The sequence below is a fragment of the Peromyscus leucopus genome, chromosome 7, assembly GCF_004664715.2.
Source record: "Peromyscus leucopus breed LL Stock chromosome 7, UCI_PerLeu_2.1, whole genome shotgun sequence".
NCBI lineage: Eukaryota > Metazoa > Chordata > Mammalia > Rodentia > Cricetidae > Peromyscus > Peromyscus leucopus.
Genome location: NC_051069.1, coordinates 18965946 through 18993844, shown reverse-complemented (window position 1 = coordinate 18993844; position 27899 = coordinate 18965946). Strand labels below are relative to the sequence as shown.

The window sequence follows — 27899 nt, the reverse complement described above, 5'->3', positions numbered from 1 at the left end:
TAAGACAAACAAAATAAACAACAGATAAACATGGAAAGAGCCCCCAATGGCCAAAGAAGGAACAATCTGGGTAACAAAATAAAGCAGTATTGAATCAGAACCCATGGATAATGAAGACCCAAGGTTCTGTATCAGTACTCTGTCAGTACTGGATGACTGAATCAGTAAACACAAGGAGGAGGCTACATAACTCTTACCTCTTAAAGGAAGGCTAGATCTAGTGTCTTCCTGAATATAGTATAAAAAGACAGAGAAAGGAGGAAGTCATACAGAGAAACTTGACAAGCACAGGTCAGGGGCTAAAGGCAAATGCCACCAGCGAGAAGTCGCATGGACAACACAGAGCCACATGTAAATGATACTTGTTCCCGTGGTTCCCCTCAATGCTATCACCCCAGTGCAATCAGGAGAGAAGCATTAGACAAACCCCAGAGGGAGGACACGCCGTAGAATACATAACTAGACTTCTCAAAACGCTTAAGGTAATTAGACATAAGGAAAGTCCCATGAAGTATGGAAGCCAACAGGCATGTGCCTAGATTGATCCATTAAAGGAGGTGTCCTAGGCAGGGTCCTGAAGCAGAAAAGGGATGGATATGCGGTAAAAGCTAAGGACATGTGACGAGAGAACAGTCCTGAGTGTCATAGTTCAGTGGGTGAAGGCACTGGCTGTGCATGGTGACCTGAACTCAGTTACCTGAACCCATGATGGAAGGAGAGAACAAACCCCTGGAAGCTGTCCTCTGACCTCCACACACATGAGGGTGGCATATGCATGCTTTCATTCACACACACACACACACACACACACACACACACACACACACACACACCATGCACATATCCAGAGAGTAATAATAATAAAACAAGACTGAAAACACTTATAAAATACTATTTAAAAGAGAAAATATGGAATGGACTTGGGTCAATAATGAGATACCAACACATATCTGTTAGCTGTGGCAAGTATATTGCATCAGTGCAAGATATTAACACTGGAAACTGGGTGGTAGTATAAAGGAACTATCTGTACTGCTTTTGCGACGTCTCTGTAAACAAATATCATTCTAAACTCGTGTGTTTAGGGAGATGTAATGCTTCTTATGCCTTAGACACAGAGTTAGGCAATAAGGATACAGGGTGAATTAGAGGGGCGTGGCTGCATCCTTCAGACCTAACAATCTTGAGTGACAGGCTGACACAGGAAAGCAGATAGGTACCTAGGCACAGAACTACAAGGGGAAATGTCTCCTGAGACACCGAGTAAGAGAGACGACCAGCTTAAGTGTAGGAGGCTGGGGGCTCCCCAAAGAGCACACACAACACCTCAGAAATGAAAGAAAGCACAATGTGTCTAGAGAGGATGTTCCTGTGATAGAAGGCGGCCCTCAGGGAGAAGGCAGCAGGAGGTGAAAAGGTGAGTAAGGTCGTGTCGGAAGGCTTTGAAGCATCTCACATGAGCAGTGAGAACTAGTGCAAGTTTTCAAGTTGGTATGTAACACAGCTTAATTATTGGTTAAAAAATACTCCAGGGGCTGGAAAGATGGCTTGTGATTAAGAGAGTTGGCTACTCTTCCAGAGGACCTGGATTTGATTCCCAGCACTCACGTGGTGGCTTGGAACCATCTGTAACTCCAGTTCTAAGGGATCTGATGCACTCATCTGGCTTCTGTATACATGAGGCATGCAAATGGTGCACAAAATGCATGCATGTAAACCATTCATACACATAAAATCACAGTGAAATTTAAAAATATACTCTGATTGTAGTATAAAGAATGAGTTGCACTGGGGTGAAATTACAGGTGGTGAAACCATTTAGAAGCTTGCTGTGATGATCCTGATAGTGGTATAGGAAGGCAGTGGATGGAGATACAGGGTGAAGAATTTGAGAGATACTTAGCAGGTGGAGCTGGCAGGACTTTTGTGGTCTGACCAGTTGTTGTTGTTGGGGTTGGTGAAGGAAAAGGAGGAGCCCAACATACGTCCCTTTTTGTGGATGGCAACTGGATAGAGAGTTCACTGAGATACAGAACTTTGGAGAATTGGACTTGGGAATCTAGGACATTCTAAGTTTTTAGGGCCAAGTGATGGTATGGAGAAAGATGGATTTGAAGGTTAAGAGATCAGTAAAAATTCTAGATAAACACTTATAATATAATTAGTACCATAGTCCAGGAGGAATTACTAAACAAGCCAGATACACAATCCATATTCATGACAACTGTTCTTCTTCATGAGGATGAAACTAAATTGGACTTCTCATAAGACAGAGATGGTAAAGAATGAATTACAGCCAGTAATATGCTGTCAGACTTAACAGACAATTTTATCCTCAAGTAGTTCAATTTCATGGGGCTACAAATTTGGTTTATCTAAACAAACAAACAAACAAACAAACAAACAAAAAACCCTTTTATGTCCAGTTAGCAGAATAATAGTAAGTTCTGCCCTAGAGACTACCTGTCTAGTCACAAACTCTTGACTGGACACCAAGATGGGTGGTGAGGGAAGAGGGTTGGATCAGGGAGACACTGGGAGAGGGGTGGATGCAATCAAAACACATTGTCTGCAATTCTCAAAGAACTAATAAAACTTTATAAGATAAAATGAAAATATATAGACGTCAATTCATAACAGCACAGGAAAAATGAAACGATGCAACACTAACACTAAAGAAGTGCTAAAGCAAAACCTTTCTGTGCTGACACCATAGTCCCTGAATTTACCCCTGGGGAAGAAACTTCTCAAGTGTGGATGTGGCCAGCACTGCACTGGACAGTGCAACACAGTTTGGAACTATGAGGAAGACTTACTCTCCACAGGAAAGTCGCCAATGTGGTAGGGAGGGCACTGGTGGTCATGAGCGAAACTTTTGGAGAGGAAGTTCATAGCTTGAATCTACAACTAGCCAGCTGATAGCTTTAGTCAAGCTGCTTAATCTCTCTAGGGTTCAGTGGGGAGGGTAATTGTAGCTACTTTGCAAGGTAGTTCCAAGGACTGAATGGAGCAAAGCATGCAGATGCTTTGTATACTTACAGGTGCATAATGGGCACCCAGGACTCGAGCACCCATGGCGTTATTACTTTGCCATCATTATCATGTCTTCAACTAAAGTAAAAGATGATTTCGTCAAGGGTCACTTGAGAAACTGTTAAAATGAGTTCTGGTTTTGGTGACCTGCGTTGAGGCAATGATGGTGATACGAGAGAGAAGCGAATAGGTGAGGAGTATTTATCAGACAGAATCAGCTGGGTCCACTTATTGGTGGACAAAAGTGACGGAAACAAGAGTCATCTGTTCAGTCATCTGCCCTCCAAATAGGAGGAAAACATGACAATTAGATCTAATTTATGTACACACCCCCCCCACAAAAGAAACATTAACAATGACTGGACGTAATGGGGCAGGATCGATGACGCTCTGAGCTGCTGTTGACAGGGAGTATCCTTTGGCTGCTTTTCTGCCAGTTCGCACTTTCTGGGTGTCTCCTCACCACCACCACTGTCACAACAGACATCTCGAGTGTCTGTGCACATCAGGCTACTAAGTTTAGTGATTAAATGTCAGTTCCCTGCTTGGTTATAGCTACTTCACTCACTGACACAGAAAAAGCTCACCAATTTTCTGGCTAGAAATTACTGCCACCTCTTTCATGGGAAACATAAAGGAAAATATAGAAAGAGAAAAGTCATTCTGTGCAATGTCCCTTACCCTGACTTTCCCTCTAGATGGAGGTTACTCAGGGGTGGACATCAGAATTTTCTGTTGTCTTCTGCATCCTTAATAGTGTTCCAAAACTTAAAGAAAAAATTGTCTGTGTGTGTGTGTGTGTGTGTGTGTGTGTGTGTGTGTGTGTGTCACACCCATGTGCTTGCCTGAAGGCCAAAGGTGAATGTCAATGTTCTTCTCTATGACTCTCTTACTTATTCCCTGGAAACAAGCCCCAGAAATCCTCCCATCTCTGCCCCAACCAATGTTGGAGCTACAGGTGCCTGCATCCCTGCCCAGCAAGAGCACAGCATGTGAGTACAAGGCATCTGGACTCTGGTCCTGATGCTGAGCGGCAAGCACTCCTATCCACTAAGCTGTCTTTTTATCCACCACCTGCCCAGGATCCTAAACTGTATGATGCCTGGTATGTCGCACACTCACTGTTCCATTTGTCAGTGAATGCTGTCCTCTTTTTAGGAAAATACACTTTAAAAATACCAATCGATAATAACGCTAGTAAAACAAACTCTAAATGTCCCACCTGGAAGAAAAAAAATCATAGCTCTTACCTTCCCTATAATAAAGAATACGATTATAAACCAGGCTTGTTAAGCATGATAGGGCATGGCAGTGATTTGTCTCCATGTGTACAGAGATGAACGGATCCAAAGGGGAAGATCAAATGATTGGGCTTGCTGATCAAACACCCTGAGAGGAGTTGGCACTTCGGTATGGGGCTGTGCTGTTATCTGCCTCTTCCCTCTTTTTCCAGCTGGGAGGGAAGGGATAGCGATGAGTGGTCCAAGACTTCTGAAAGGCTCTTCATTCCCGACATCAGGGGACTTGCCCTGCCTTCTTTGAGCATGAAGCTCCCAGAGGTTCTTTATAAAGTACCACAGTGTAACTCCATCTCTTCCATCCAGCCCTTGAACACCCCAGGGAATGGGTTAGAGACTCCTCCACTAGAGGAAGCAAAGCTCCTTTCTTCAAAATCTTACTCTATGAGAGAGAGAGAGAGAGAGAGAGAGAGAGAGAGAGAGAGAGAGAGAGAGAGAGAGAGAAGCTACTTCCTGTACAGTCTTTAAAAAATTTAACTGACTGTATCCTCTAACAACCAAGATGCTTGTGGGCACGTGATACACATACATAAAAAGCAACCCAGTGGGTTGGGGATTTAGCTCAGTGGTAGAGCGCTTGTCTAGCAAGCACAAGGCCCTGGGTTCGATCCTCAGCTTAAAAAAAAAAAAAAAAAGCAACCCACAAGGTGAGTGCTATTTCCTTTTAACATCTGCCCAACTTGTGATTATCCTAGTATTTTAAAAAGTTGTATAGAGTACATTTAAAAATAAACTTCTAATCCCAGCGCTCAGGAGGCAGAGGCAGGCAGTGTCTGTGGGTTTGAGGCCAGCCTGGTCTACAGAGTGAGTTCCAGGACAGTCAGGGCTGTTACACAAAGAAACCCTACCTCAAAGAAACCAAAATAAACAAACAAATAAATAAATAAATAAATAAATAACAAAAATAAAATTCAACCTGAAGATTTAAATCTCAGTTTAAGGTTTGGTGGGATTAATAACTGCTAATATTTATATATGTACTGCTAAGAGTTGGGCAACAACCAGTGGGTTTTGTTTATCTAAACTCAATCCTAGCCACTTCCTGAAGTGAATCATTAAGTTTGTCTCCTTTTGGGGGACACTGAGCTAGAGAGATTAAGGGACCTTCCGAGGAAGGTCTATGGTTAGCACGAGGCAAAGTTGAGATTCAGGAGGCAGTGGCTCTTGGTTCTCTTCTGTGCTCCCTCTAGAAGCCACTGGAACAAAAATTCCAGACAGACATGGAAAAGAGAATGAAAACTCTCATCTAACTGACACTAAAGTGCAAAGCTAGGAAGCCATTAAGGTGTGAGTCTGCACCTGTACCCCAAGCTTCATGGCATCCTTGGGGAGCTACCTGGGAGACCGACCACCTTCCAGGCACCTCTGACCTTATCTTATGATGCTTGTGGCCCTTGTAGAATGTAATGAAATAAGACTAGAGATGACATTCCTCAGGCAGGTGGAGACTTGGGAATCTACTAGAAATAGATGTAAGGGGGCCCAGAGGGATGGCTCAGTGGTTAGGAGCACTGGCCGCCCTTCCAGAGGACCGGCTTGGACTCCCAGCACCCACATGGTGGCTCAGCCTGACAACCTTGTGTAGTGCCAGCCCCAGGGGACCCAACACCCTCTTTTTTATTTTATTTTAATTTTTATTTTTTGAGACAGGGTTTCATTGTGTAATAACCCTAGCTGTCCTGGAACTCGCTTTGTAGATCAGTCTGGCCTCAAACTCACAGAGATCCACCTGCCTCTGCCTCCAGAGTGCTGGGATTAAAGGTGTGCACCACCACTGCCTGGTCCAAGACCCTCTTTTGGCCACCACAGGCACTGCACACATGTGGTGCACAGATATACATGCATAACAAAGTGAATGCAAAATAAATATTTAAAAAAAAGAAATAGATGTGTTTCTTTTTGACCCACCCCTTCCTCAGTGATGATATATTTGCATGGAGAAGGCAAAACAGAGGGAAAACATGAGCACTCTAGAAAAGGCTCACACTAACAAATAACTGAAGCTGATGGAGTTTAAAGGTCAGACGAACTCAGCTCACATTAATTCTTTATTATGCTTTGCATGTATGCCTATCTTCAGATGATTTCCAATTCATTAGAAAAGAAAACCCTACCCAAAATGAGCATGCCATCCAGGAATACAGGACACTAACCGAGGGCACAGATTGTGGGTAAAGGAGCTGGGTAAAAACAACTTCTTGAACTGCAGGGCTCTGCCTGGGCAGAGCTACAAACCGAAGACAGGTGCTCTCATCGGTCCTTTCAGATCAAATGGGCTGTGCATCGGCCTTATGTTGGGTGAGCAGATAGGTCTAAATTAGTGTGGTGGTTCCAAAGAAAATGGCCCCCAAAGGGAATGGCATTATTAGGAGGCGTGGCTTTGTTGGAGGAAGTGTGTCACTGTGGGGACGAGCTTTGAGGTTTTTTTTTTTTTTTTTTTTTCCTCAAGCTTCACTCAGTGTGACAATCAGTTGACTTCCTGTTGCCTGCAAGATGTAGCACTCTCGGATCCAGCACCGTGTCTGCCTGGACGCCGCCATGCTCCCCTTCATGATTGTAATGGACAGAACCTCTGAAACTGTAAACTGTCACCTCCATTAAATGTTCTTTGTAAGAGTTGCCCTGGTCATAGTGTCTCCTCACAGTAATAGGAATCCTTAACTAAGACAATTAGCAAATTCAGATAATGTCTATATTTTCACCCTGCTTTATATTTGAGCAAGTCCTAAGAAGTAACAAATCTATATAAAGAAAGACGAGAGACTTGTGTGTGGTGGTGCACGCTTTTAATTCCAGCACTCAGGAGGCAGAGGCAGGCAGATCTCTGTGAGTTCGAGGCCAGCCTGGTCTACAGAGAGAGTTCCAGGACAGGCAGGACTGTTACACAGAGAAACCCTGTCTCAAAAGACCAAAAACAAACAAAAAACAAAAAGATACGATGCAATAAAATATCAAATTCAATAAAAAGACAGAAAATGGAAGGAATCAGTAAGATGATGGAGGGATGAGATGGAATGGGGAAAAAGGGGGAAGAAAAGAAAAAAAATTCCTAAGGCTGTGAGCATTTGAAGTATGGATAAAAATGTAATTTTGGGTTTAAGGTGTTCACACGATGACAGAAAACTAGCAATATGAAAAATGACCACCCGGAGAATGAAAGAGTCTTTGAGATTTTACAGTTACCGTTCACACATGCCACCCAGCATATCCCACTAGAGATGTAATGCTCACGGATAACCATCTCCCCGAGGCCACGTTCCAGAGTCGCTCCTTCCTTCTTCCTCAGCAATTATCTTTAAAACCGACCCGCTGACATGCCCTAACATGACAAGCAGGAAGCCTTTTCCCTTCCTCAGACATGAACACTCATTGGGGGTGATTTTGTGATTTTCATCAATGGCAGCAGTCCGTGTTCACCGTAGAAGTCAAGGTTGCCCGTCAGTTTACTTGTGACCTGCTTCAAAAGCCCATGGTTGTCTGCCTTTCCAGGCAGGGAACGGTGGGCGAGCACAGTTGATGAGCTACGCCTCTGACCTTTAAAAGACTATGGAGAATTTAAAAAGTAATGGTCCATTTGACACAAAATGTCCTCAATATTTTAGTTTTGAAAATCAAAATGCTAGATAAAAACCACTGTAAAACGCAGGAAAAATGTGGCCACAGTTTCTCACATTAAAAGTAAATGTGCTTTCCTGAGAAACACATATCTGGAGTGAAGAAAGATGGGCTCTTAGGAACTGGAGGACCAAGTCTTACTATTATGATGTTTTAAGTAATGTGAAATTATCACCCTGGTGTAAACAAACCTTTTATTTCATGTATTTACTTTCTTACCTTTTTCTAGTTTTGTGTATTGTGTGTGTGTGTGTGTGTGTGTGTGTGTGTGTGTGTGTGTGTGTGTGTCTGGGTACTTGTGCCTGTGTGTGGCTGGAACGTGTGGATGGGTGTGGATGGGTGTATGTACATCAGTGCAGGTGGCCACAGGAGTCAGAGGCATTCCCTATTGCTTGCTGCCTTATTTCTTGAGCTAGGGTTTCTCACTGAACCTAGATCTCACTGATTTGGCAAGACTGGCCCCGGACGCCCTCTTATCTCATCCCTCTGCTCTGGGACTACAGGCACATGCCTCTGCTCCTGGCTTTCCCCATGGGGATCAGGCTCAGGCCCTCATGGTTGCGTGGTAAGCACTTTACAGACTGAGCCACCTCCCCAGTTCCTTACTGAGCTTTTTACTCAGAATATGATAGTTTTTATCAATGACATCCTAGGTTCAGTGAAATATAGATGGGCTGACTGGGAACAGAATGGTGATTAAGACATGATACACTCTAGACACTTCTAAACTTTACATGTTAAAAGAGAAAAAAATGTTGCCTCTTAAACTAGTTGAAACATAATATTTTTTGTCCTGACAAGTATCCTTTCTTACACCAACCCCCCATTTCACCCTAAAGCAATCTTTAAATCATTATACTCCTAGGTTCACATGTCCCCACCTAGGTTTGCCATTGGGGTCCCCAGACCACTAGCTTAGGCCAGGCAAGGTGACTTGTCTCACAAACACCAAGAGAACAAATAAACATCTCCCCATCTCGCGCCTTTCAGAATGTTGTGCACTCAGTGGGTCCTAGTGGCTGATGACTGCCCCTCCATTAGCCTGGGATTAGTCCTGTGCTAAGCAGGGCTTACTACTGCAGAAACAGAAACTAGTGGGCCATAATGGATCATTCCCAGAACCCCAACATTCAAGAGGCTAAGGCAGGAAGATCTCCAAGAGTTCAAGGCCAGTCTGGGCTACTGTCTCAAAAAACCAAACCTCAAACCAAACAAACTCTCTCTCCTATTTAAGTAGAAAATGCATTTGTCATGAAAGTAATCCCCAGATTTCCAGGTGGGCACGGAAATTAGGTTTGGACCAAGGCTGTAGAGCCAGAAAGAAAGAAAGGAAGGAAAGAAGGGAGGGAGGGAGGGAGGAAGGAAGGAAGGAAAGAAAAAAAGAGAAAAAAAAGCTTAACATGTGACATAGAAGTCCCAGAGGAAAGAAACCGCTACCGCCACCACCAGACCCAGGCTGGTACTGCTTCGGCACTGTCTGGCGTTGGTAGAGGGGCTTTAATGGCTGGAACCCCGCGATGGAATTTGGATGCCAGGAACAGGTCTCAGATTCGAAGGTGTGTGAAAAAAAAGAAACCTCTGGCACTTTCTACGCGTGTTGTGGGAAGTGGATCTGTTTTGTAACACAAGGGAGTCTTGTGATGGTTGATTTCACATGTCAACTTCACTGGCTCAAGGAGTCCCAGGTACATTATTTCTGGGTATGTCTGAATGTAGTTTCTGGATAAGATCAGTGTCTGAACCCCTGGACTGGATAACGTGTATTTCCCTTCCCAGTGTGGCCAGCACTATCCAGTCTGCAGTGGGCCTGAACGGGGCAGAGGTGGGAGGAGGAACTGGTGTCTTCTGGCTCTTTGGTAGAATCACAACAACTTTTCTGGGTCTTTAGTTTGCAGACAACAGATTATGGACACAATTAAAAGAGCCCATCTTTTGTAATAAGTCTCTTCATGCACACACACACACACACACACACACACACACACACACACACACACATACCAGGGGTGGACGTGTGTGCACAAATGTGCCTCTTTCTGTTGGTTCTGTTTCTCTGTAAAACAATGAATACAGTCCCCAACATAGGACAGGAATTTTGAAGGCTGTGTTTAAAAAGAGTAACAAATGTCCATCCTATAGTATAAACAGATGTCTCTGAAACCAAAACATGATGCAGAGTGAGGCCAGAGACAGCACCCCTACTGTCATACTCAATTAGATGTACAAGTTAAGACACATACCTAGTGTGATCATCATTCAGAAAGAACAATTTCAAATATGAGCTTATGTAATTAAAGAATATTCTGGAAATAACCCAGTGGTAGTTGCAGAACAGATGCACTTATTTGACTTTTAAGCGATTAGTTTGTGATTGTTAGTTGCCTAGGCAATAATTAAGTATAAAATAATGAAGTTATACATTCATTTTAAAACAAAGGACAGAAGTACACTAGTTATCTGTTACATATAGTTTATTAAATTGAATTGGACAATGGCAGATCCATGTGTAAACACCTAGGAACTCAATTTAAAGTCTACAATCACATTTATTTTAGGTGGTGATTTTTAGGTCATCTGAGCCAAAGTCGTACTCAGGGAAATCATTTTTCTTACACTCCCACAGGTGGTCTCAAGTGTGCCACTTTACAGATAGTGTGATGAATGTTTTGTTTCTGACGCTCTTTGATTTGAGCTTAGATCGTTGATGAATCCAACCAGAAGTTCTTCTGTTCATATTCAAGGAAAAAAAATGTTTACATAATCTAACAGTAGAAAAACTGGTACTTTCACATTCTGGTCTTGGGAATTGATTTTAGGTCCTAAATGAACCTCACAGCCACCCCTTTAAAAACATAATCTTACTCTTGATTTTTTTTTTCTGGGCCAAGGGATATCAACTTGAATCCCGATTATTATCCAAGTTCTCTATTTTTTGAGATGTTTGTGATGACCTATGTAGATTTGGATCATTAATAAAGTTGTTAAAAATATTATGGCTAATAAAGAATTCTAAAGAAAACCAGCAAAACCCACCTTCTATGCTGGCTTCCACATTCTCTCAACATAGTTGGTTCACACGAGATCACATCTCAGATTTCAATTCTGTATTATATTCTGAGATTATTCAAGGGCCCCACTGATAAGCTGTGTTCCAGAAGGATTCTAAATGTACATGTATTTTTTTTTATGAATATATTATACGTTTCTAGATGCGCTATCATTTAAAGGAATAGTGGAGGAAACATCTGGTACTGTATAGGACAGCTAAGACACAATCATCTGTATTGTCAAATCTTGATCTTATTTATTGCGTTCACACATTGGGCCATGTACACATTATACACAGGATAGAATATGAAGGCATTCCACATTAGGCATTTTAATAAAGGCTTTTAAAATTATGACTAATGATACATGTAATATACATCTCAATTAACACAGTTTTAATGAGTGTTTATCACTTTAGGAGAACCTATGATTAAGCTTCATAACTAAAAATAACTGCTTACATCTTTTAAAGCTAATTTAAATGGCCCTTTAGGTTTAAGACACTTTAAAACTAAAACCCAAGTGCTCCACATTAGTTGCAGGATCTAGAGAAATCAATCTGGACCTGACCAGTTAATTTCTTCCCTGCTGGCCAGCTTTTGTAGTGCTAGAAGGTGTTTTGCAAGCCACCACAAGAGCTCAGGAGACACTAGTCCTACCCAGCACTGGATCCTGCATAGTACAAAACCAACCTGCCAGGAAAGATGTGCTGCTGGTACAATAGTAGTGTGATTCTTCTGCAGCTAACCAACTGCTTTCTAATTGGACTTTAGGCCTGCTCACAAGAGGGATTTCACGCCTGTCTCTGAGAGGGTCGTAGGCCACAGGAGGAATCCATCACTGTTGTGTTGCTAAGTGGTCATGTTATCAAACTGCATTCTAAATATTTACGTTATGCCCATTGATTAGTGCCGCTCTCAACTTTGGTCAGAGGAGCTTCTTTTTGTATTGGGCATCAGTTAACATAGAGACTCAAAACTGGTCCAAGTGCTGGGACTAAGTGCTTGTGGGTGCTTGGGCCTAATCAGACAGCTGTATCAACTGCTCCCCTCCCCAGACTCAGGAAATATCATGGAGGGGAGAGCAGAAAGGATGCAGTCGCTGGAGGATGGGGAAGAGAGTTGTAAAACACTGTCTTCTAGACATGCCATCATCACTACGCTCCTGAACTCATAGCGCCTACACTGGATCAAGACAGTCAAAATTCCAGGATTCATATGGGCAGAGCTCAGATGGCCTCATCTCTAGCTAAGGAGCTACTGGCAGTTAATGACTACTGGAGGAGACAGAATAATTTTTCTTTTGGGGTATAGCCACTGATTGGCTGCCCATGCTCCAGGGGATGGCCCCCTATCCATGGGCAAATGCATAGCACTAATTTGATTCAGTGGATTATTAACAAGTGAGAGAGAGAGAGAGAGAGAGAGAGAGAGAGAGAGAGAGAGAGAGAGAGAATGAACTTGGGAGAGGATGTGTTGGTGGGGTTTGGTAGAGGTTGGAGGAAGGAGGAAAGGTGGATTATCAAAACCTATTGTATGTTTGTGTGAAATTCTCAAAGAATAAATAAAATATTATGTTAAAAATATAGGGGTCGCTGGGCAGTGGTGACACACGCCTTTAATCCCAGCATTCAGGAGGCAGAGCCAGGTGGATCTCTGTGAGTTCGAGGCCAGCCTGGTCTCCAGAGTGAGTTCCAGGAAAGGCACAAAGCTACACAGAAAAACCCTGTCTCGAAAAACAAAACAAAATATAGGGGTCAAAGTTGGGCATGGTGGCTCATGCCTTTAATTCTAGCACTTGGAAGGCAGAGGTAGGAGAAACTCTGTGAGTTAGAGGCCAGTTTGGTCTACATAGTGAGTTCCAGGACAGCCAGAGTTCCATAATAGAGAGACCCTTTCTCAAAACAAACAAACAAAAAGTAAAGGGTCTACTACACTATACAACTTTTAGAAAATTTATCTTTCAGATTTTGACAGGATAGCTCTCTGCTTCATTTACAAGACAAGTATTTATACAATAAATGGTTTACACTTCAAATATTGACAGTGCCAGTTGGTGGAGAAAAAAAAGATGTAGGGAACAGAATTCATGTCATTGATGATCTCTGTTGAACTAAAACAAAAAATCAAAACATCTATGAGATAAATAAATGATTAGCTTCATCATGAATAAAACCTTCAAAACATATGGCAGGGGCTGGAGAGATGGTCCATGGCACATACTACTCTTCCAGAGGACCATGGTTCAATTCTTTGACCCATTTCAAGGGTCACACAAACAGTTTTTAGCTCCAGGAGATCTGACGTCCTCTCCTGGCCTTTGAGGACACTGGCACTCACGTGTATACACAGACACACATATTGTTAAAAAGTCAGCTTTTTACCACCTCGTTGCACACGGGAAAATAGGAAGGAGGGGTACAGTGGCTTAAATCAGCTCTTACATCAGACTTTTAATTAATAAGTTCAGCTTAATAATTAAAATGGAAACTTCATTGCAAGAGTATGTGAGGAACTCCCAATCTGCATCATTAGCTTGCTTGTGACTGGTCTTTAAAATTACACTTATTATTTCTTTAGTTTGTGGTGTGTGTGTGTGTGTGTGTGTGTGTGTGTGTGTGTGTGTGTGTGCGCGTGCGCGTGCAGGTCTGCACCATAGAGTATGTGGAGCACAGAGGACAGCCTGTTGGAGTGGGTTCTCATCTTCCCAGGGTCAAAGTCAGGTCATCAGGCTTGAAGGCGAGTGGCTTCACTGTCTGAGCTATCTCAACTGCAGGGTGATCTATCTATCTTTCTTTCTTTCTTCCTTTCTTTTCTTTCTTTCTTTCTTTCTTTCTTTCTTTCTTTCTTTCTTTCTTTCTTTCTTTCTTTCTTTCTTTCTTTCTTTCTTTCTTTCCTTCTCTCTTTCTTTCTTATTTTTTGTTTGTTTATCTGCTTGAGACTGATTTTTTTTTTTTTTTTTTTTTTTTTTTTTTTAGAAGTAGGTTCCCTGCCTGGACAGAAACTCATTATGTACACTAGGCTGGTCATGAACAAATGGAGATCTGCCTGCTTCTGCCTCCTAAATGCTGGGACTAAAGGTGCACGCACCACCACCTCCAGCTGAGACTGATCTTTAAAAGCAGCTTAATAAATTCTTCTTAGTCAACAACCAAACTGCTTCACCTCCAAAATGTAAAAATTAAAAAAAAAATCCAATCTGTGTAATTGTTTCAACAGCATGGGAAACATCATATAGAGTATATTCACTTTATGTAAGTTTCTCATTTCTTTAAGAACAAAACTATTCATCTATTGAAACCACAGCAAGGCCTCGGTTTATTTTATAGATACAGACATCAGGGCTGGCATCATATCATTATTGTTTAACTCTCGTGCCTTCCATTTTACAGCAGAGAAACTGAAGTAAGGTATGATGCTCTTTGCCCACTGTCAGCACAAGGGGGCTAGAAGGTTACGTGCTCATGGGATGCAAGGACATCCTTAAGCAGAATGTTTGGATTCAGGATGTTTACTAAGGACTTAGAGAATGAGCATCTGGCATCACCCGAAGCTCTCTGGGTGACAGTCCACATGAGTTGCCACTGGGGACCATTGCAGCAAAGCTTTCCTGTAATAAAGCTGTGTGCGTCCATGTGAAATCTCGATGAAAACAAGACCTAGGCTCTAATTGCCTTGAACTTAAATGATTTCATTATGTTCCTTGGTCAGTTTTTTTTTCCTCTCACATAAGCTCAGAATTATAAGGCAAGAAGATGTTTGACCTTCTGCAAAAAGGACTGGCACAAGTTCCTGAATTAAACTGTTTTCTGCTCTATCTTAGTGGATGATCGTTTATTTGATAAGACTATTTCACTAGACTTCAGTGTAGGGTAGTTCTTAGGATTTTTGACAATTTATAGAAGAATATGAGCTGGGCCTCATGGGTCAGACCTGTTGATCCCAGTGACTCAAGAAGCTGAGGCAGGAGGATCACAGGTTCTGGACCTTCCTTGACTACAGAGAAAGTTCAAGGCCATACTGAATAACTTAGTGTGAGACTGTCTCAAAAAAAATGCCCTCCCACCCCCCAGGGATGTAATACAGCTCAGTACTAGAGTGCTTGCCTGGCACCCATAAAACCTTAGGTACACTCCCCAACACCTTTTTTTTAAAAAAGAAAAACTAAAGTAAAAATTAGCCACACATATGGATAATTAAACATTTGAGGCTCTTCTGAAAGATGATTGCTAAGATAGATAGGTTTCTTGACAGAAGGGTAATCTAGATTGGCATTCTATTACGGGGCATTGGAGTTTTGCCAACCAGAATCAGGAAAAGGCAAGTGATGGTCTCTACAGGACTTTCATGGGTTTAACCTTCAACTTCCGGGCAGCACCCTCCACTGATCCTCAGCGATACTTCCAGCATCTCTGCAGACACAGCTGTGTTCGCTGCGGTATTGTTTGGGAATTAATTTCCTTCCGAACACCAAGTAGGTACTCTCTGATACTACAAGCATATGGTCATTTTCACACGGTGCTATTTCTGTAAAATATGCTTTCTTTCCATCACCAGCATCTGCCTCCTTCAAGACAACTCAGTCGAAACGAAGTGATAGCAATGTAATGTCTTTTCCCACTTGGAGCAACAGATTTGCTGAAACTTAAACATACGCTTCTCTTATTTCAAGAAAGTGTACCAAAAGAAACTGAATATTGATCGGCACCTCATATGAGACATTTAAGTATCTGCACTTATATAAAAGTAAAAATGTAAAGAAACAGTGTATTCCGATACTGTGTGGCAGCTTTTTATCTGAAGAGACCAGGATGGCAGTGGAGTAGTGAAAAGCACCCCATGATGTTAGTCAAAGGCAGGTGACCTGCTTTGTGAAATGCAGAGATGGCTCACTGGTTAAGAGCACTGGCTGCTCTTCCAGAGGACCCAGGTTCAGTTCCCAGCACCCACATGACAGCTCACAACCATCTGAGATTCCAGTTCTGGAGGATCCATTGCCCTCTTCTGGCCTCCAAGGGCACCAAGTACACACGTGCTGCACAGACCTACAGGCAAAACACCTTCATACATTCAAAACAGCTTTTAAAGCTTTTTTTTTTTTTTTTTTTTTTTTTTTTTTTTTTTAATGTAGAGATCCCTTTGCCTAACGGCCACTTGCCAGTCTCCACACTTGCCTCATCTCAGAGCCCTCTTCATTCCCATCAGCAAGTATTTCAAAGTCTTTCTTTGGGCGGGGAGGGGGGGGGACAATGGAAAAGTTGGAAGATGAGGAGTACTTCAGGACATGATAGGGCTGTTCTCTTTTTCTAACTGAGGCTATCAGCTAAAAATTCTGAAACTTCTAGCATCATTCTGTTCCCATGACAATTTCTTTACACCTCTTCTCCCATGATAAGAATTCGTTCTCACATCTAAGGCCAGCCCAGTCAACACTGCTGGGGAGCTGACTGTCTCATTCCTTGACGGAGACACCTAGCAGAATCCTGTGTCTTCCTCCAGGCTCTTACATTACCCCGCTCCTCCCGACAAATATATGCCCCACACTTCCGACAAAGCAGGCCCTACATTGGTTGATGTAAATCCATCTCCAGCCCCCGCTTCTTCTCATCTTTGGATTTTTGGCAAACTCCCTCAGAGCCTAACAAGTAGAACTATTCAGTAAACATGTGCAGAACCGAGAATCCTCACTTCCAGGCCTGAGTTATTCTCAATAGCTCAAGAGCTGAGCCTGCCCCAGACTGTCTGCAGAGCAGCATATGACTTCTGTTCCACTTTGTTTTTTCAACCCATAGGCGACCCAAAAAAGGAGGAAAGAAACGTTTCCATTATGGGTTTCCGAGGGGGGGGGGTTAGTCTGTCCAGTCCAAACTAAATTTCAGAGAAACAACTAATAATTTTTAAAGTATAAGTCCAAATATCACACATGACATATTTAAATTAAGTGTTTGCTGTTTATTTGAAATTCAAACTTAGTGAGGCAGCTTGAATTTTAATTTGCTAAATACAACAATTCTAAAAATGTTTTTAAAAAAATTCTTGGAGGACATGGGGTCTGCTTCCTTGACACACCGGGAAGTTTGTGTCTGAGCTCTGCAAACTTCTCAACTAGCCAGATTTTACATCTGTGAACACAGCTGGGTTTATTCCCGAGCGATTTGCTGACATGCTTTAGGAAATGTTGCTTGTTACATAATATTTCCTTTATTTCATTAATTCCATAGAATTCCTTTATAATACCATCAACAATTTTTAGCTCAGGAGATACTCTAATGCTGTCTTCAACAATCTCTTAAAAAGCTAACATTCACATATTTTTAGTTGAATCAGCAAGACACAATGGAGAAAATGAGCAAAATTCCATTTCGGTGCTGTTTTCCTTCATTAATAGAGCCCAGCAACACTCACTGTCCTCAGACTGGGAGAAGCAGTCTGGCAGGCAGAGGTGGAGCCGTGATGTAACTGCGGTAGTCTTTGTTGGAAAAGCCTTTCCTAAATGTGCAACATCTGTAAACTGAAGCGCCTCAGCCTCTTCCTTATAGGAGCGGACTTGCAAGAGAGAATTATTGCCTCATTACTCTTCACAGGGAATCTTGAGCTTTTGGTCAACAAAAGAATTCATTATAGATGGGTCAAGATTACCTACCTGTCTCTCACATGGGGGGGGTGAGGGGGCGCTGACTGACTTTGTCTGCAAACGAGTACCATCTTGGGGTACTGACAGCTACACAGTATGTCAGTTTATTGGTTAATGGAATGGTACAATGAGAGTTATAGCTCAAAGTCTAAGTCTGCTACAACCCAGGAAGTTCCCTGCTATAAAACATGCTGCTGCTGTTCTTGACAGCGACGTCTTACAGAGAAAGCGTTCGCATTCGTTTTTCCCATAAGAGAGAGGTCAAGAAGGAGTATCTCCCAATAGTGAGGAATAATAAGAATGTGTGCCTTTGGCAACATTTCAACTAGATTGACCTCAAAAGGAAACTTCTAGGGAGAGAATGACTAAGACCGCTGTTACTCCGTGTTGTCATAAGACAACAAGAAATTATGACGTTTATTCCAATGTGGGCATGCTACCTGCTTTCCACCATATTGGTAATACCAGTTAAGGACGGTTGTCAAGCGACCCACACAACACGCACACGCACGTTGCTGAGACGCAGAACAAAGGCGGAAAGCCTGCCTAAAATCGGTCTCTCCAAATGACAGCCTCAGTTTATGACACCAATCTAGAGCTCGCGGGGATTTGTGACGTCTTTTTTTTCACGGTTTGCGGGGAGGAAGAGATGAAATTTGGAAAGCTCCAAGCAGTGACTGAGGCTTCCATCTGTGTGTGTGCGGGGCCGAAAGGCTCCCACACATATTCATTAAACTTGATCTGAAGCAAGCGAGTCTGTGAGGTCGTTTCTGAAATATTCATAAGGTGTGTTACCGGACTCGCCGCTTAGAGGTTGAGCAGACACACCAAGAGGGGGAGTAGTCGGTGCCCACACTTGGAAATAAAGCCACTTGGAAAAACAGCATGCCTCACTCCACTGTTCTGGCTTTCACAGCTCCCGGGGCTGTTGTTCTCCGCCCGCCTGTTCAACTGCACCTGCCCCGGAGATGCTCCAAGAGTGGAGTTTCCCACAGTGGGAGGAGATGCAGCGCGCCAGCCTGGCGGACCTGGCTCGGGGTGGAGGCTCCGAGACCTCCGGTCTACAGCGCTGCCCCTCTGCCGCCTGGCACCGCCCTGGGGCCTGACCGGCAGGACAGAGGGCTCCCCGGGGGCCAGGACCCCTCCACTTGTCCCAGTCAGGCCGCCCTTTGTCCCCGCTTAGGATCCCTCCCTAGGCACCTGCAGTGGCGTTCAGTCGCTAGGCGACCCGCGCCCCCGGGACGCAAACAGCTTCCAGCGCTGACCCGCAGCGCCGCGGGTGTTCATTTCCCGGCGCAGGGTGAGAAAGAGGATTTATAGTCTTGGGTGACCCCGGCGCTCCTGCACCAAGGTAGTGCGCACTTTCATTCACGTCCCTTCACCGTCCCCCAACCCCGAGCATTTCTGCGGTACCCTACACAGCCCAGCAGCCGCCTCTCTCTCTTCTCCAAGGACATTCGCCCCTCGCCTCCCCTAGGGTCGCGACTCACCGGGACAGGGACAGCGGTGGGCTCAGCAGCTCCGGGAGAGGGCCAGTGTGATCTCCATCTCCGTCTTCGCTCCGGCTACGCGCTGGCGACCGTGACCACCGCGGCTGGTCCCCGCTCGGAAGCTGGACAGAGGCGGCCGCGGCTGCCGCACTGGCTGCGGGCGCGGGAGGGGCGGGGGAGGGGCGGGAATCTGGGTCGCGTGGAGCCCTGCAAGCCGGGATGCACCCTGGGCGGCCGGCGGCGAGGAGGCGACCGAGAGCAGCTGGGGAGGGCGTGCAGAGGTTTCCCTGGGAGCTAGACGCGGGCGGCTACTGAGCATGCTCAGTCCCGGAAACCCCGGGCGCGGGCGCGGCGGGGAGGAATGAGAGCAGGGCCCGAGACTGAGTCTGGGAGGAAGGGGTTAAAACTGCGGAGTTGCCCGCAGTGGCCCAGTTTCATTGCCCAGGAGTCGACCACCCCTAAAGAAGTCCAGGGCTGTGAACCTGGGGAGGCCTGTCAATGGGATTCCTCAAGAATCTAGGACAAGGCGTATTTCTCCACTCCGCGGAGGATTGCCCAGAAGTCAAAGTTTGTTTTTAGCTCATCGTCAACCTCCCCCCAGTCCAGATAACACAACCTTCACTTGCTTTCCTTGTGCTCTGCCTCCCAGGCATCCCCTGCCTCTCCTGATTTCTGGACAGGTCAGGTCAAGTTGTCAAAGAACCAGCTCTTTAATTAGGTGTAACTGAAAGCTCACGCCAGTCTTCCCAGGTCCATACCTGTATTTCAACCAGGGCTTCAGAAACAACACCTTATCCCAGGCTTAATTATAATGGGGTGAATTATATACACCCTGGCTTGCAGTTATTTGGGAAACACTGCCTAACTCCTAAACACCCACCCCATCCCATCCCCACTCCTTTTCTCTCAGTTGCATTTTCTGTTTTATGAAGAATATCTTCATAGATAAGAGTTTCTGGATAACCCAGAGAAACAGCATGGCCTTTGAAATTGACTGTTCCTCATAAGGCTTTGTTTTTGCTCGTGGTGTTCTGTTCTTTCTGGTATATGTTTATCTTCCTGTTCCACTTCACGAAGACCTACTCACTGTGATCAATGCTGTCCCGGTTGTCAGAGATCACGCATGCGCACCACTGTAACAGTGCTTACCATAGTCAGCGACTGCTCTAAAAGAAGGTAAAACAACCGAGCCAATTATTTTGTGTGGGCACTGAAACAATGTGCCGAGAAAGTAACAATCAAGACAGACAAGGTTTTCATCCTCGGAGAACTCACAATCTGTGGTGGTAGCTCTTGGGAGGCAGAAGCAGGTGGGTTTCCTGAGTTTGAGGCTAGCCTGGTCTACATAGTGAGTCCAACAACAACAACAACAAACAAACAAACAGGCAATAAATACCTAAAATAGAAATCATCACCAAGGACAGAAGCCAAGTGGTCACGACTCTACAGAGACTTGACTCCTCGAAATCAATGGATAAAAGTATTAATAACGACCCAAGGCTGGCCAAACTCTATGGATCCCTGCTAGTTTGTTTTTGCACCATCGATTTTTGCTCCTTTCACTTGATTCCATTGGCTAAAATTGTTCTAATTGCAAATTATTTGTAGAAAGAACCTGTCATCACCAAGGGATGAGTAGGAGGTGTGTGGTGGGGGAGATGGAGCATTCAGTCTCCACACTATTATATCTATCATCTAATTTAAGTGACAGTGTTTGCCAAGTGGCCAAAGACAACCTAGATCCCCAGATCTCCTGAGTCCCACACATCATCCAGACTCCTGTATCACTTTTAACCCCCAGACTTCTCACACCACCTATGTCTTGTATTTATGGCAATAGTTACTCTACAACATATATCTGATTCTTTGTATCTTCCTGCTGTCTGGATGATTTCAGTATTTCATCCTGATCCTGTTGTCGTCTGAGCCTGAGAACCAGCATTCCTGAAGCATGTTTGTATATGGGTATCCACGGTGATTAATGACTAATCACCTTGACACTGTATAATGTGGACACCTCCAGAGTAAGGTCTTATTCATCTTTTTATTATGGAATTTAGCAGATGACTGATATGCAGTGGATCCTTAGTGAGTTTACCAACTACAGGAATGCTGGTCCCTCAGACCATATTTCTTTTTAAGGGGTCTTCCTACTAACCCTGGGATGAATTCACCATCATGCAACTTAATTTGTCCTTTGCCTGGACTATGAATTTCCAATTAGCCACATCTACATGGTTTTGCTTCGGGTTATGAGTTGCTTTTGGATTAAAAAAAATGAAGCCAAGTGCAGTGATTGATGCACACCTTTAATCTTAGCACTTGGGAGGCAGAAGCAGGCAGATGTCTCCATGAGTTTGAGGACAGCTTGGTCTACATAAGGAGTTCCAAGCCAGCTAGGATTACATAGTTAGACCTTGTCTCAAAAAAAAAAAAAAAAAAAAAAATCTGCTCAGAAGATTAACATGCAATCAACAGCAAAGAGATTGGGATCGTACGCTTTATCATTTATAAACAACGCATAAAGAATCCACAGAGGAGGACTGTACCAGAGTCACAGCTGGAGAGCTGAAGAGGAAGGGGAAGAACTGGAGGCTGCTGGGCTCTGGCATCTACTCAGGCTCCTGCTGATTCACCTTAGGGATGCAGAGCTCAGGTCTCTCTGGGATAATGGATACACTTCCTGGATGCCATCACTGACTGAACATTCTCTTCAGGAATTTATTTGACTAAGAACGTTCCCCACCCAAGGCTTCTTTCTTTAGCAAGATTAGATTGAGCAACAAGCAAGGAGGAATGTCTCATCTGGATCACTGTGTAGGCAGGGTGGATGCCACGGCCCATTTGTTGAGTCTCAGGTTAGTATGTATTGTGACGTGGAGAACTAGGAATCGGGAGAGAATTCATTGATGAATTTTCTTAGTAAAAAGGAAATCCATGGATTTCAAATGTTTTGGGTCTTGTCTAAGTTGCTCAGTTGTGTAATGTTGGTAAGTGAATAGAAGAAGGTCACCGTGCTTTGCAGTAGTGGATTTTACAGACTGGCGGAGCTCTGGGTACAAAGCTTAAGCGGTGGCTGGACTTAGTGTGTCTGTGAATATCTGTAAGTATCATCAAGGATAGTCCTGGAGCCCCAGATGGTCAGGTTTGAAGGACATTGCCTGGGCTTTTCATTTACTCCTGTCACTGACTTGGAGGAGAGACCTAAGCAGGATATGATCAACATGGAAAGAAATGGTTCCTTTCTAATACACTGGGGAAGAACTCTCCACCCTAGAGAAAAGGTAGATCTCACACCTGGGAAGAAAACAGTTGTCCATTTGGAAGAAAGGAAAAAGAGGAGTTGTGGAAGAGAGTCAGTAATCAATAACACAAAATACCACAGCTGGTCCTTTTTCAGGAATGGATACCCGAATAGTCTCAATAATCCAGCTGTCACATACTATCTTCATGAACACCATGGTCCTTCCCCAGCTCCCTTGTGTTTTCTGTCACAGTAAACTTGGTTGGCTTTGGAGATCAATCTATATGGTCCCACAACATAGATATTATGAAAAATTGAGTCAGCTTTCTTGGGAGAATTCTGATGGACATTTAGTTCAGAACAAAGAAAAGTTACAAACAAAACCTCATGCAAAATTACATATGTGGTCATATAAAATACTGGAAGAGCATTCCTGAAGGAGACTAACACATATACATTCTCTTACTTGGCAGTTTATTCCAAACGATGTTATGCCTTCTTTTTTTTTGGGGGGGGGTTGATTCTTTCTAAATATTTTTAAATATAAGATTAATATTTATACAGCTATACATTTTGTGCAGGTATTGAGCAAAGACAGGAAGTTAAAATAACCAGTGCAGTATTGTATCGTTTGCCTCCATGTTGAAGGCCTTCTTTGCTTCATAATCAATGTAAAGCCTGCCAGTGTGTCTGTGGGAAGAGAAGTACTATGTGTGTTTGTTTATTTGAAGCAAGATTTCACCCTGTGGCCCAGCCTGGTCAGGAACTCATTATGCATCACAGGTTGGACATGAACTCAAAACAATCCTCCTGCCTCAGCAGGATTAGAGCATGGTTCACACCCGGCTTGTTTATTTTTGAGATAAAGTCTTCCTCTGCAGCCTGAGCAGGCCTCAAACTCTCCATCATTTTGGCCCCACGGTCCAAGTACTGAGATGGCAGCCTTCGACTTAGCCAGAATCAGGAGTTTTTCTTTTTTTTTTTTTTTTGGTTTTTCAAGACAGGGTTTCTCTGTGTAGCTTTGCGCCTTTCCTGGGACTCACTTGGTAGCCCAGGCTGGCCTCGAACTCACAGAGATCCGCCTGGCTCTGCCTCCCGAGTGCTGGGATTAAAGGCGTGCGCCACCACCGCCCGGCCGAGTTTTTCATTTTTTAAAAAAATTTTGAAACAGAAGATTTCTGATTCTTTTGAATATCTATGTAATTAATTTCCTTTTAGGTGAGGAAACATTGAAGGCCAAGTTTGTTATAGATATTGGGGCCTTGAATTTCTTTTTTCTTGTCAGCTTGAGGTAGGAAGACATGAAATGGGATAAGGATATACATTCTTTGCCATGGGAGTTGTTTAGGTGGAGAGAAAATTTGATTTGGGTTTTTGTTCAAAATTTCATAAAGGTTTTAAAATATGTCTGCAAATGTAATTAAAAGACCACCTCATATGAGCTACAAAATATTATACTAAGACCAGAAAGATACAATTTTTGTATTTAAGTCTCACTTTATGCTGCTGCTGATGAGTGGTGTGTGTGTGTGTGTGTGTGTGTGTGTGTGTGTGTGTGTGTGTGTGTACAGAAATGCATTGGCCATGGCACCCATGCAGAAGTCAGAGGACAACTTGCTTCAAGATTTAAACTTACATCTTGAGTTTTTGAAGCAGATGCTTTTACCTGCTGAGCCATCATGCTAGCCTTGGTGTGTGTGTGTGTGTGTGTGTGTGTGTGTGTGTGTGTGTGTGTGTACGGGTAAGGGTATTTTACCTACACACATGCATATGTGCTACATGTGTGCTAAGTGCTCGAGGAGGCCGGATAAGGGCACCTGACCCACTGGAACTTGAGTTAGAGATGGTTGTGAGTCACCATGTGGGTGCTGGGAACCAAATCTGGGTCCTTCGGGAGAGAAGCAAGTGATTTTAATCACCAAATGACCTCCAGCCCAGCCTTAATTATTTTAATAAGTCAAAGTAACATACTTATCCATATTTTTGGAACTATGGGTTGGTAGCATACACTAACTAAGTATTAGACAATGAGAGACAGACATGAAGATGAGTGAGTGATGGGGAAGAGGGAGGGGTGAGTGAACGACACAGCCAATCCATGGACAGGTGCTCCTCTGTCTAGAACGTCCTGAGACTATTCGGATTTCAAATATTTTGTTTCATTGTCTGTGTTCCAGATGACATGTCTCATATTCTCTCTCTCTCTCTTTCTCTCTCTCTCTCTGTCTCTCTCTGTCTCTCTGTCTCTCTGTCTCTCTGTCTCTCTCTCTCTCTCTCTCTCTCTCTCTCTCTCTCTCTCTCAAGCCAGGGTCTCACTGTATAGCATTGGGTGGTCTATAACTCTCTATGTAGACCAGAGGGCCTTAAACCTACAGAGATCTGTCTGCCTCTGCCTCCTGAGTACTGGGTTGGATCCCTAGAAACACACACACACACACACACACACACACACACACACACACACACACTCATGCACATCTATCTATATAATGTACACATCTGATACACACACACATATATACATTACTACTAACTTAATTTTGAAACTAAACAAGAGAAGATTATTTCAACATCCTGCTGCTGTTCCACGCTTTGGGGTGCTATATGCTTGGCTCTGGTGGGCACTAACAACATGCAGATGAACACATGGAATGTGCCCTCAAAGGGTTTATAATCTAAAAAAAAAAAAAAAAAAAAAAAAAAAAAAGATAAATAGAAAGAGATCAACTTCAAGCAAAAGAGAAAGCTGTAGACTGGAGATTAGATCATTTTTCTGATGGACTTCCTTGGAGTGAATGTCTATGACCTTAAGTATGTACAGGCATTTCCTACACACAATGGCAATTCTCCACTCAAAAGCAGGTCAACTGTAGCTTCGTGTCTGCTGTGGCAGCATCCTGTGCTCCCCACAGTGCCGTTCTGTGGTTCCTGTAAAAGTCAGTGGCTTCGCATCTTATTTAAGTGTATTAATTACAATACTGAATAGCCTGGAGTGATGCACTTTTGGAAGTCTGACCTTTCAGCTCTTGGAATCCCACATAAGAGCTGAGCTTAGAGTACTTGTTCTTTTCTTTTGTCCTGTGGAAAGAGCATTTCTTCTATGAAGCACCTCTGAAGGACAGCGTCAGGAGCTCAGCGCTGTGAACATTCTTTACTTCAACTCAACAGGCAGTTTTCAAGAGCTTGCTATAAATGAGACTGGTTTCTAGGGAAGATTTCTATTCAGTTTCTGAAACAGTTGGAGCTCAGGGATATATATATATATATATCCTGTGTGTGTGTTACATAATGTTTACATATTCCCTCCTTTTTTTAATTTGATAGATCACTCAGCCATGATTTCCTTAGAGCACATATAGAAAGGACAACAGATTGCAGAATCGGCGACAATTTATTTTGAGGTATAATTGTGATTATTATTTGCAGTGCTGGGATTGAATCCAGGACCTCATCTATACTAGGTTACTGCTCTGCCACTGAGCTACGTTCCCAGTCAACAGTGTTTAGAGAGGCAGGAAAGTATTCAGTGAAGGTACAGGGAGCTTTGGAGCATTAGGAACATCTGGCTTTAGTTTGTTTGTTTACAATTTCTATCCTTCTGTGGAACTGAAAAGCGTGGTTTAGGTTGAGAGAGATGGCTCAGTGGTTAGGAACACACACTGCTCCTCCAGAGGACCTGAGTTCAGTTCCCTCCCACATCAGGCAACTGACTGTAGCTCCAGCTTCCAGGGATTTGACCTGCTCTTCTGCCAGAGCTCTGTGGGTACTCAGACACATAAATAAAAGTTAAAAAAAATCTTAAAAAAGTAAAAATATTAAAAGCACGATTCATTTACATGGATAGAATTGAATTGCACTTTCCTGTTCTTTCCCCTACTCTTATCTCCCAACTAAAGTTCTGAGTGACTTGAGTCCCTCTAATGGGAAGGCAGACAACTACCCTACAATTTACAAGTCGTGAGCAAGCATCCAGGAGCAAATTAGATACTGCAGCAGCAGCACCACCACATGCTCTGCATCCTGGTGCAGCATTGTCTGCCGTCAGAGAAGTCAGTCCCAGAACACAACTCCAGGGTTCCTGGTGCTGCTCTCATCCAGACCGCAGGACATTCACTGGAAAGTCTTCTGGTCACTCAGTCCTCACAGAGCATCACCATAGTCGCATGGGATATTCAAAAAAGAGAGGGCTTTCTTTTGTGAGTAGAGAACTGGAGAAGAAATGTCTATTAATGCTACACCTAGTTGTATGAAAGTGCCATCAAAACTGTGGATAGGGCATATTCCGGTTGAAGCAGGGTTTTTATTTCTTTGTTTGTTTTTTGTTTTCTTTTTTAATGGGTAGAAAGGAAACAGGAAAGGTTGGACCAGGAGATTGGATTCAGAATTATCTGGATAAATGTGTTCCAAATAAGCTCGCCCAAACACTACCTGGATGCCTTGAATCAGAATCCTTGAGGTGTGGACCCAGGCCTGTGTCGTGTGCAAACTCCCCCAGGTGATTCTGGTGCATGTTGCTAATTAAGAAACATACGGGGTACGAGCCTCGTTCTCCAGAAGTATCAGCTGAGACTCACTTGCTTCATACTGAAATGAAATAATAAAGTTTAGATGTTGCCCCAGGTGGAACCTTCTAAGCAGGCCTTCTCTGCATTATTTCCTTCCTTTGCCAACGTGACGCCAGGTCAGTGTTAGCGCGATGGTGAGAGCATTTGATAGGCACACCACAGAGAGAAGCCAGCTGTCCCCAAATGCTCGCTGCTCTGTACCATTTATGTATGAGGCTGTGGTAGGCATGGTAAGGCCTCAAGGGACGGAGATGGTTCACTCTGAGGAAACATGATGTAGCTGACGGAGACGGGGAAGAACATTCAAGTGACGCACTTAAAAATTAACATCAAACATCCACAGAGCCTACCTCATGGCAGGCTGCATCCCAAACATCCCACAGCGTCTAATTCCATCTTCATAACAGCCCGGGAGGTAAGTCTGTTACTGTCCCCATTGGACATCTAGATGAGGGACAGAGACAGAGAGGAGCCGAGACGCCCAACCCAGTAATGATGTAAGAGCCCAGATTTCTACAAACAGGGACACACACACACACACACACACACACACACACACACACACAAGTACTTATGGATGCAAACACATGACCCACATGCACATATAACATAGTTATGCACACATGACCACACACATATACAAACATGAATGTATGAATGCACCCATGCACATATGAATATGAACTTCAAGTACATATGTGTGTATACATATATATTCACATATGAACACACAAATGCACTTATGAACACACACATGGGCATGCACATACGAAATCAAACTTGCACCTAAACATATTAACACATACACATACATTTATATATGAACACACACATGCACATAACCCAGACATTCACATGCACACACATATGCACACACATATAAAAACACACATGGATATATGAAAATAAATGTACACATGAAAGTACAAACATAGAAATGAACACATGATTACAAATACACATACATATGAAT

General features: G+C 43.5%; 1 protein-coding gene across 4 annotated transcripts in view; it reads right to left on the bottom strand.

Annotated features, from left to right (window-relative positions):
- Elmod1 (ELMO domain containing 1) overlaps nucleotides 1-19424 on the bottom strand; it is a 55550-nt gene extending 36126 nt beyond the window's left edge. For 2 of the 4 annotated variants that reach the window (XM_037207494.1, XM_037207495.1), the window contains exon 1: nucleotides 19118-19424. The gene's annotated coding sequence lies outside the window, so the exon portion shown is untranslated. The remainder of the gene's footprint in view (nucleotides 1-19117) is intronic. The other 2 variants (XM_028864971.2, XM_037207496.1) reach the window with 2 other exon arrangements.
- Between the last annotated feature and the right edge of the window lie 8475 nt (nucleotides 19425-27899).